This window comes from Triticum aestivum, chromosome 6B, assembly GCF_018294505.1.
Source record: "Triticum aestivum cultivar Chinese Spring chromosome 6B, IWGSC CS RefSeq v2.1, whole genome shotgun sequence".
NCBI lineage: Eukaryota > Viridiplantae > Streptophyta > Magnoliopsida > Poales > Poaceae > Triticum > Triticum aestivum.
The window spans coordinates 77,907,360-77,917,887 of record NC_057810.1 but is presented as its reverse complement, the minus strand read 5'-3'; positions in this window follow the sequence as shown (position 1 = coordinate 77,917,887).

Below are 10,528 nucleotides of genomic sequence, written 5' to 3'. Positions count from 1 at the left end.
GTGAAACCAATGAGAAGGTATGGCTGGGACACGATTGAGTAAAGGTGAGCATTTTGTATATTAATTTGATTAGGTTTCCCAAAACATATGTCCTATCGAATAACAACAAATATGTTCCTAGAAAAAGGGAAACCGGAGGAAATAAATCGATTTATTTCGATTCGATAGATTTGTGCGCTGAAATTATCCAATTGAACAAAATAGGCCCAGAACAAAACTATTTGAAAATAGAGAGCACATCGATCTAAACAAGAAATCAGATGATAATGCATTATTCAAGCAAATATATTAACCAATTGATATCTCGTAGGATTAAGCGGAAGCAAACAACAAGCAACAAAAAGAACAAAAAAGCTTGGTACATATAGGATGTACGTGTGCTTGTCCCTTTTCCTACGCATCAGGTCGGCCTTGGCCCTGACTTCCGTTGTCAAAGTCAAAAAATGCACTTTCAAGTTTCAACTGAGGCAATTGATCTTACTATTTCTCAAAAAGACTTCCGCTCCACTTTATATACAAATCGTGCAATTCAAAACATACAACACAACACGACATGACACCGCAACACATGCACACAAGGCATTGTACAAGGATGCTGAAGAACAACAAAACAACTCCAAGAAAATGGCTCGTTGTGTGGGTGGGCACCCTTTGGGTTCGTTGGCAACTGCAAATGGTGTGCCCTTCTTCCTCTAGGAGGCATCTGCTCCGGGAAAAATCCTAGATCTGGGTCTTCCAGATCAGATGATGATAGGGAGTTGTGTCATTCTCTCTCCTGGGGCACTGTTTGGAGTAGGTACCGAATGGAGGGGACAAGAGGTGGAGCGGTGTTGCATCTACCGCATCAAGAACGGTGGGTCTCGGTGGCATGGTGCGGTGGAGTATCGGTGTTGGAGGTGGGCTGATGGCTACACGCAGGCTGGTGGCGTTGTCTAGCGTCGTGGCAGCGTCGACGTCATGTGGGCCTAGCAAGGTTAGTGCAAGGATCACTCTTGAAGATGGGATATCGGTAGATGGTAGCGCATGATCCTGGACCACGCGCATGTGGTGTGCGCATTGGGTTTGCTAGGACGGTTGGTGCTCTCGGCTCGCAGGCGGTGACTCTCGTAGTCCACCAGATTAGATGGTGTGCGTTGGTGCGGTCGGGGTTCATCATCAAGCTTATAGGTGTAGCGACATAGTTCGTCAGAAAGGTGGCTTTGGATTAATCCTTGTATTTATTGTGCCAGCCTCTGTTGAATAATTTAATAAAGATGGATGAGTGCATTGTTTGATGCAGAGGCCAAGGTTATTCTTCTTTTCGAAAAAAGACAAAAAACTCCAAGAAAATGGCTGGTAGGATAGAGAGCACATTTCTTGAAGTCATGAGAGCCCTCAACCATGTACTCCCAGGCGGTGCCTTGAGGAAGAGGTAGCAGCCTCTGCAACATAGTACAACTAGTAATGAAGACACCTCCCACATCAACGCCACTGAACGCCGTACCGCAATCACCCCACCCCCTGCACGGACATGGCCACCATCCCGCACCTTAGTTAAGAGCTTCGCCCACGAGTATCGTGACTCCCACCACCAATGTACAGGATCCCTTATTAGCAGCTTGCGCATGTGCCTACTAGCGGCGTTCGATCGGCACACCACTAGTATGATGCCACTTGTAAGTGATTACTAATGACGAGCGAGTAACTTACTAGCGGGCGTGTTTGCCTTGTTGGATTCTACGGTAGGGTGCGTCGGCTACAAATTAAAAAAATTCTATACGCAGAACAACCAAGAACATGCTACGGAAGATGGATCGCAGATCGTTACCAGTAGACGCGCAGAGCGCAGTGCCGTGCAGCGGAAGAAGATTTGGGGCAGCGCGTCAACATGGATCATCTCCTCGTCTGATCTCCCTCAAACAGCCGGTCGTCCGATCCAACGTACAAGTTCGCTAGAGCGGCGCAGGTGCACCGCCTCTAGCGGCATCCACGCGTGCAGGAGGAACACCGTGCGACGGACTGCTAGGTCTGATCACACAGTCAGTAGCGAGTGGAGGTGGCTATTCGCAACACATGGAAACCCTAGTGACAGCGCCGAAGCGATCAATTGCATGAGTGTGCCGCACCCCCACTTTATATAGGCATCCGTCATGGGCTCAACGCTTGGGCCTCACACGGATCCTAAAGCCAAAAATCTGTTCGACATCACTACTAGGGAAAATCCTAGTAGTAGCGCGGGTTTTTGGGCTAGCAGCAGCGCGGGTGGCTACGCTACTAATAAGGCGCTACAACTAACTTTTAGTAGTAGCGCGGTCCATACCCGCGCTACTACTGTTGATGATATCAGCAGCGCTTTTTATGAACGCGCTACTATTACTTAGCTGTAGCGATTTCGCAGTCCCTCGCTACTGCTATATCTTTTATCATTTTCCCGTATCCCTTTCCCTTTCGGTTTCCCTTTTAGATACTAGATACTAGGTACTGCTAGTAGATATCAAATTCATAAACCATTACTGGGTAGTACTCACTTCGTTCCAAATTACTCGTCGTGGTTTTAGTTCAAACCATGACGAGTAATTTGGAACGAAGGGAGTACTAGATAACAATTTCATGCATAGTCAACATGCATCCTCAAGCAGTACAAGGTGATATAAACGGCGATCATCATATGTAGTTCTAGATGATATCGACGACGATCATCATATGTAGTTCTAGATGATATAGCCACACACATATGTAGTTCTAGATGATATAGCCACACACACATATGTAGTTACAGATTCTAACAATGAAATCATACCATGGAAGAAGGTACTTGCTTGTTGAGACGGCAATAATTGCCATAGTGGCGTCGATATCAACCAGTGACATTATCTGGCCCACGAATGACATGGATCGGTTGTTATGAGGTGCCGGATCTTCCGTTATGGGATATACAAAACTTTCACAGTAATTGTAGTATCTATTATCCGTTACCATCGTAGTCAACCAAGGATGCATTGTATGGCCCTATTGTTTACACATGAGATTGTGATTGTCATGTACCTATCACTAAAGAATATAAATGGAAATGCATGACTTTTTCTGTTGGCTAATACTATAAATGGACGCATTGGTTATATATATAGTTCTGCAAACTTTGTACCTTTCATGTGCATTAAACAATCACCAAACATGCATTTGTGTTGGTATAGTGTATTATTGATCTCCAAACACAACGTCTCAGAAGAGTGAGTTGTCATCTAACCCTTGGGTACATTTCATTGTAAGATATTTTGTATATTATCTTTTTGGTTTTTCCATTGTTCACGATGAGTGTTTTTTATTATACTTGAGCCTGCATCATAAGTTCATAACTAATATTTGTGATATCATGAGAAAATACAGTCGGACTTTCACGGATTTCACCAATATGGGGGACCATCTGGAGCTTAAGTTGTCCGGCCAAGGTTAAATGTTTCCTCTAACCAACTTTGTTAGACTCGCTACCTTGTCGGGTGACATTGGCTAGCAGGCATATAAAAGTCAGTGGGCAATGTCCTACATGCGATATTGGAGAAGATGATTGATATGTCCATTTTCCATCATGCTTTTATATCAATATTTATTGCATTAGGGGTTGTTATTACACGTTATATCACAATACTTATGTCTTTTCTATCTTATTTTATAAGGTTCACATGAAGAGGGAGAATTTCGATAGCTGGAATTCCGGACTAGTAAAGTCCTGAAAATTCACGGAGATCAGTTTTGGAATAAATAAAAAATATTGGGCGAAGAAAGCTCTAGAGGAGGGCCACCAGCCAACCACAAGGGCGGAGGGCGCGCCCTACCTCCCTGGGTGCGCACCCCTACCTTGTGGGCCCCCTGGCAGGCCCCCGACGCCCATCTTCTGATATATGGTGTCTTTTACCCTGAAAAAAATAGGAGAGAAGCTTCCGGGATGAAGCGCCATCGTCTCGAAGCGGAACCTGGGCAAAACCAATCTAGGGATCCAGCGGAGTTGTTCTACCGGGGAAACATCCCTGCGGGAGGGGGAAATCATCGCCATCGTCATCACCATCGATCATATCATTGAGAGGGAGTCAATATCCATCAACATCTTCACCAGCACCGTCTCCTCTCAAACCCTCGTTCATCTCTTGTATCTGATCTTTGTCTCAAAACCTCAGATTGGTACCTATGGGTTGCTAGTAGTGCTGATTACTCCTTGTAGTTGATGCTATTTGGTTTATCCGGTGGAAGATCATATGTACATATCCTTAATGATAATTAATACTCCCCTGATTATTAACATGAATATGCTTTGTGAGTAGTTACGTTTGTTCCTGAGGACATGGGAAAAGTCTTGTTATAAGTAACCATGTGAATTTGGTATTCGTTTGATAGTTTGATGAGATGTATGTTGTCTCTCCTCTAGTGGTGTTATGTGAACGTCGACTACATGACACTTCACCATGATGGGTTGCTAGAGTGACAGAAGCTTAAACCCTAGTTTATGCGTTGCTTCGTAAGGGGCTGATTTGGATCCATGTGTTTCATGCTATGGTTAGTTTTACCTTAATTCTTCTTTTGTAGTTGCGGATGCTTGCGAGAGGGGTTAATAATAAGTGGGAGGCTTGTCCAAGGAAGGGCATCACCCAATCACCGGTCCACCCACATATGAAATTATCAAAGTAACTAATGCGAATCATATGAGCATGATGAAAACTAGCTTGACGATAATTCTCATGTGTCCTCGGGAGCTCTTTGCTTTATATAAGAGTTTGTCCAGGCTTATCCTTTGCTAAAAAAAAGGATTGGCCCACCTTGATGCACCTTGTTTACTTTTGTTGCTTGTTACCCATTACGAATTATCTTATCACACAACTATCTATTACCAAAAATTGCAGTGCTTGCAGAGAATACCTTGCTAAAAACCGCTTGTCATTTTCTTCTGCTCCTTGTTGGGTTGGACACTCTTACTTAGCGAAAGGACTACGATAGATCCCCTATACTTGTGGGTCATCAAGACTCTTTTACGACACCATTGCCGGGGAGTGAAGCGCCTTTGGTAAGTGGAATTTGGTAAGGAAACATTTATATATTGTGCTGAAATTTACTGTCACTTGTTACTATGGAAAATAATCCTTTGAGGGGTTTGTTCTGGGTATCTTCACCTCAACCGAAAGAGCAAATAGTTGCTCCTCAACCTACTGCACCTACCGAAAATATTTATGTTTAAATTCCTTTGGGTATGATAGAGAAACTGCAAGCTAATCCTTACAGAGGAGATGGAACATTACATCCTGATATGCACCTAATCTATGTGGATGAAGTTCGTGGATTATTTAAGCTTGCAGGTATTCCCGAAGATGTTGTCAAGAAGAAGGTCTTCCCTTTATCTTTGAAGGGAAAGGCATTGACATAGTATAGGCTATGTGATTATATTGGATCATGGAACTACAACCGATTGAAATTGGAATTTCATCAGAAGTTTTATCCTATGCATCTGGTTCATCGTGATCGGAATTATATATATAATTTTCGGCCTCGTGAAGGAGAAAGTATTGCTGAACCTTGGGGGAGGCTTAACTCAATGTTATAGTCATGCCCAAATCATGATCTCTCAAGAGAAATTATTATCCAAATTTTTTATGTTCGGCTTTCTCATAATGATCGATCCATGCTCGATACTTCTTGTACTGGATCTTTTACGATGAAGAACACATAATTCAAATCTGAGATAGTAGCTTCTTTTTGTGAATCATTTGCTACTCATGTTGATCTACCTAGGGAGAAGTGGTTTAAATATCATCCTCCCATTGAAGTTAAAGTACTAGAACCTATTAAGGTTGAAGAAGAAAGTATTACTTATAATTTTGATCCAATTGTTCCTACTGCTTATATTGAGAAACCACCTTTCCTTGTTAGAATAAAGGATCATGCTAAATCTTAAACTGTGGTTCGTAAGAGTTATACTAGAACACCTACACCCCCTGAACAAATTAAAGTTGAACATAATATTGCTATGATTAAGGATCTCTTGGTCGATAATATTGATGGGCATGTTATTTATTTCTGTGATGAAGCTGCTAGGATTGCTAAACATGACACTCAAGATAAACATAGACCTGTTGTTGGCATGCCTATAGTTTCTGTTAAAGTAGGAGATCATTGTTATCATGGCTTGTGTGATGTGGGTTCTAGTGTGAGTGCAATACCTTATACCTTATATGAAGAAATTATGAATGATATTTGCACCTGCTGAGATAGAAGATATTGATGTTACTATTAAGCTTGCCAATAGAGACACTATTTACCAGTTGGGATTGTTAGAGATGTTGAAGTATTGTGTGCGAAAATAAAATACCCTACTGATTTTCTTGTTCTTGCTTCCCTGCAAGATGACTTTTGTCCCATTATATTTGGTAGACCCATTCTTGAATATTGTTAATGCTAAGATAGACTATGAAAAGGATATTGTTACTGTTGATTTAGGGGATATGTCTCATCATTTTAATTTTTCTAAATTTCGTAGACAACCTCATGATAAAGAATTGCCTAGTAAGGATGAAATTACTGGTCTTGCTTCTATTTCCGTGCCTCCTAATGATCCTTTAGAACAATATTTGCTAGACCATGAAAATGATATGTTTATGAATGAAAGAAGGGAAATAGATGAAGTATTCTTTAATCAAGGGCCTATTTTGTAACATAGTTTGCCTGTTGAAATTCTCGGAGATCCTCCTCCACCCAAGGGTGATCCTGTGTCTGAGCTTAAACAATTACCTGATACTCTTAAATATTCTTATCTCGATGGAAATAAGATATATCCTGTTATTATTAGTGCTAACCTTTTAGAGCATGAAGAAAAGAAACTATTCAAAACTCTGAAGAAGCACCATGCCGCTATTGGATATACTCTTGATGATCTTAAGGGCATTAGTCCCACTCTATGTCAGCACAAAATAAAATTGGAAAAAGATGCTAAACCAGTTGTTGATCACCAATGACGATTAATTCCTAAAATGAAAGAAGTGGTAAGAAATGAAATACTAAATCTTCTAGAGGCATGTATATTTATCCTATTGCTGATAGTCAGTGGGTAAGTACCGTTCATTATGTCCCTAAGAAGGGAGGTATTACTGTTGTTCCTAATGATAAGAATGAATGGATCCCACAAAGAATTATTTGCAGGTTATAGAAGGGTAATTGATTTCCGCAAATTGAATAAAGCTACTAGAAAAGATCATTACCCTCTACCTTTTATTGATCAAATGCTAGAAAGACTATCCAAACATACACATTTTTGCTTCCTAGATGGTTATTCTGGTTTTTCTCAAATATCTATGTCAAAAAATGATCAGGAAAAGACCACTTTTACTTGCCTTTTTGGCACTTTTGCTTATAGACGTATGCCTTTTGGTTTATGCAATGCACCTGCTATCTTTGAAAGATGTATGACTTTTATATGCTCTGACTTTTGTGAAAAGACTATTGAGGTTTTCATGGATGATTTCTCTGTTTACGGAACTTCTTTTGATGATTTCTTAAGCAACCTTGATCGAGTTTTGCAGGGATGTGAGGAAACTAATCTTGTCTTGAATTGGGAGAAGTTCCACTTTATGGTTAATGAAGGTATTGTCTTGGGGCATAAAATTTCTGAAAGAGGTATTCAAGTTGATAAAGCTAAAGTAGATGCTATTGGAAAGATGTTGTGTCCTAAAGATATAAAAGGTATAAGAAATTTCCTTGGTCATGCTGGTTTCTATAGGAGGTTTATTAAAGACTTCTGTAAAATTTCTAGGCCTCTCATTAATCTCTTGCAAAAAGATGTTCCTTTTGTTTTTGATGATGATTGTGTAAAAGCATTTGATACTTAAGAAGGCCTTGATTTCTACACGTATTGTTCAGTCACCTGATTGGAATTTACCCTTTAAAATTATGTGTGACGCTAGTGATTATGTTGTTAGTGTTGTTCTAGGACAAAGAGTTGATAAGAAATTAAATGTTATCCATTATGTTAGTAAAACTCTAGATAGTGCCCAGAGAAACTATGCTACTATTGAAAAACAATTTTTAGCACTTGTAATTGCTTGTGATAAGTTCATATCTTATATTGTTGATTCCAAAGTAATTGTTCACACTGATCATGCTCCTATTAAATATCTTATGGAAAAGAAAGATGCTAAACCTAGACTTATTAGGTGGGTTCTCTTGTTACAAGAATTTGATTTGCATATTATTGATAGAAAGGGAGCTGAGAACCTCGTTGCAGACAATTTGTCTAGGTTAGAAAATATTCTTGATGGCCCACTGCCTATTGATGATAACTTTCCTGATGAATAATTAGCTGTCATAAATGCTTCACGCACTGCTCCATCGTATGCCGATTATATATGCTAATTACATTGTTGCTAAATTTATAGCACCTAGTTTCGCATACCAGCAAAAGAAAAAGTTTTTCTATGATTTAAGACATTACTTTTGGGATGACCCACACCTTTATAAAGAAGGAGTAGATGGTGTTATTAGACTTTGTGTACCTGAGTATGAACAGGAACAGATCATACACAAGTGTCACTCCGATGCTTAGGTAGACGTCAAGAAATTCCTATGAATTATGCACTCATTATTGAACCATTTGATGTTTGGGGCTTTGATTATATGGGACCTTTTCCTTCCTCCAATGGGTATACACATATTTTAGTTGCTATTGATTATGTTACTAGGTGAGTAGAAGCTAGTCCAACTAGTAGTGCTGATCATAACACTTCTATTAAGATGCTTAAAGAAGTTACTCTTTTCTGAGGTTTGGAGTCCCTAGATATTTAATGACAGATGATGGTTCACATTTTATTCATGGTGCTTTTTGTAAAACGCTTGCTAAGTACAATGTTAACCATAGAATTGCATCTCCATATCATTCTCAGTCTAGTGGTCAAGTAGAATTGAGTAACAGAGAGATTAAATTGATTTTGCAAAAGAATGTTAATAGATCTAGAAAGAATTGGTCCAAGAAACTTGATGCATTATGGGCTAGAACTGCTTATAAAAATCCTATGGGTTTGTCTCCGAATAAAATGGTTTATGGAAACACTTGTCACTTACCTCTTGAACACATAAGACATACTGGGCTATTAAAGAGATCAACCATGATTTCAAACTTGCCTATGAGAAGACGTTATTTGACATTAGCTCGCTTGATGAGTGGAGAACACAAGCCTATGAGAATGCCATGTTCTTTAAATAAAAAGTTAAAAGATGGCATGAAAAAAGGATACAAATGCGTGAGTTTAATGTAGGTGGTCATGTTTTGCTATACAACTCCCGTTTAAGATTTTTTGCAGGAAAAGTTCTCTCTAAATGGGAAGGTCTTTACATTATTGAGGAGGTCTATAGTTCTGGTGCCATCAAAATCAACAATTCCGAAGGCACAAATCCGAAGGTGGTAAATGGTCAAAGAATCAAACATTATATCTCAGGTAATCCCATAAATGTTGAGACCAATATAATTGACACGATAACATCGGAGGAGTACATAAGGGACACTTTCCAGAACGTGTCAGACTTCGAAAAGGAATAGGTATGTGGTACAGTAAGTAAACCGACTCCAAAACTTTTCTAATAGCAATTTTTCTCCGTTTTGGAATATTTAAAAATTTAGGAAAGTTAAAAGTAGTCCGAAAGAGATACGAGGCCACCACAAGGGTGGCGGGCGCCCCTACCCCCCTAGGCGCACCCCCCTACCTTGTGGCCACTTCGTGTGCCCTCCGGACTCCGTTTTCTTGCACAATACTTATTTTGGTCGGTAAAAATTCATTATATAATCTCCCGAAGGTTTTGACCACCGTACCACGGCAAAATCTCATGTTCTTGTTTTGAGTTGTTTTCTGCCAGAATTTTCAAGGCCAAACATCATATCGTCCTCCTCCTCCAACAACACGGACAGCGATGCTTAGTTGATGCAGATGGAACTTAGAAGGAGGGATGTCGAGGGAGTCACCACTACTAGGGAAAATGTTAAACACAACATCTTAGCAGTAGCGCTGGACAAAATCATGCGCTACTGCTACTTAGTATCAACGCGTATGAACAAACCGCGCTACTACTATAACTTTAGTAGTAGCGCGTACTGGCAAAAAATGCTGCTACTATGTCTGAATTGGGCGCACATGGCTAGCCCAACTTAGCAATAGCGCGTATCCACGACCAACGCTACTGCTATTCTCCTTAGCTGTAGCGCTTTTATTTGACCCGTGCTACTACTAACCCTACCTTATCCCCTCACGCTACCGACCCTCTCTCACTCACTCACTCTCCCTCTCAGTCACTCTCGCCCGCGCCGATACCCGTAGTCCGTCGCCGCCGCTGCTGTCGTCCGTCCGCCACTGAGGTACTCCCTCCTTCCGTCCATCCTCCTCCCACCGCGCCCTCCTCCCTCCTCCCTCCTCCTCCTCCCACCGTGCCCTCCTCCCTCCGCCTCCGGGCGCCCCCTCCTCCCTCCTCCGCAGGCAGCCCTCCTTCCATCGCCCCTCCCTCCTCCTCCTCCAACCGCCCCTCCCTC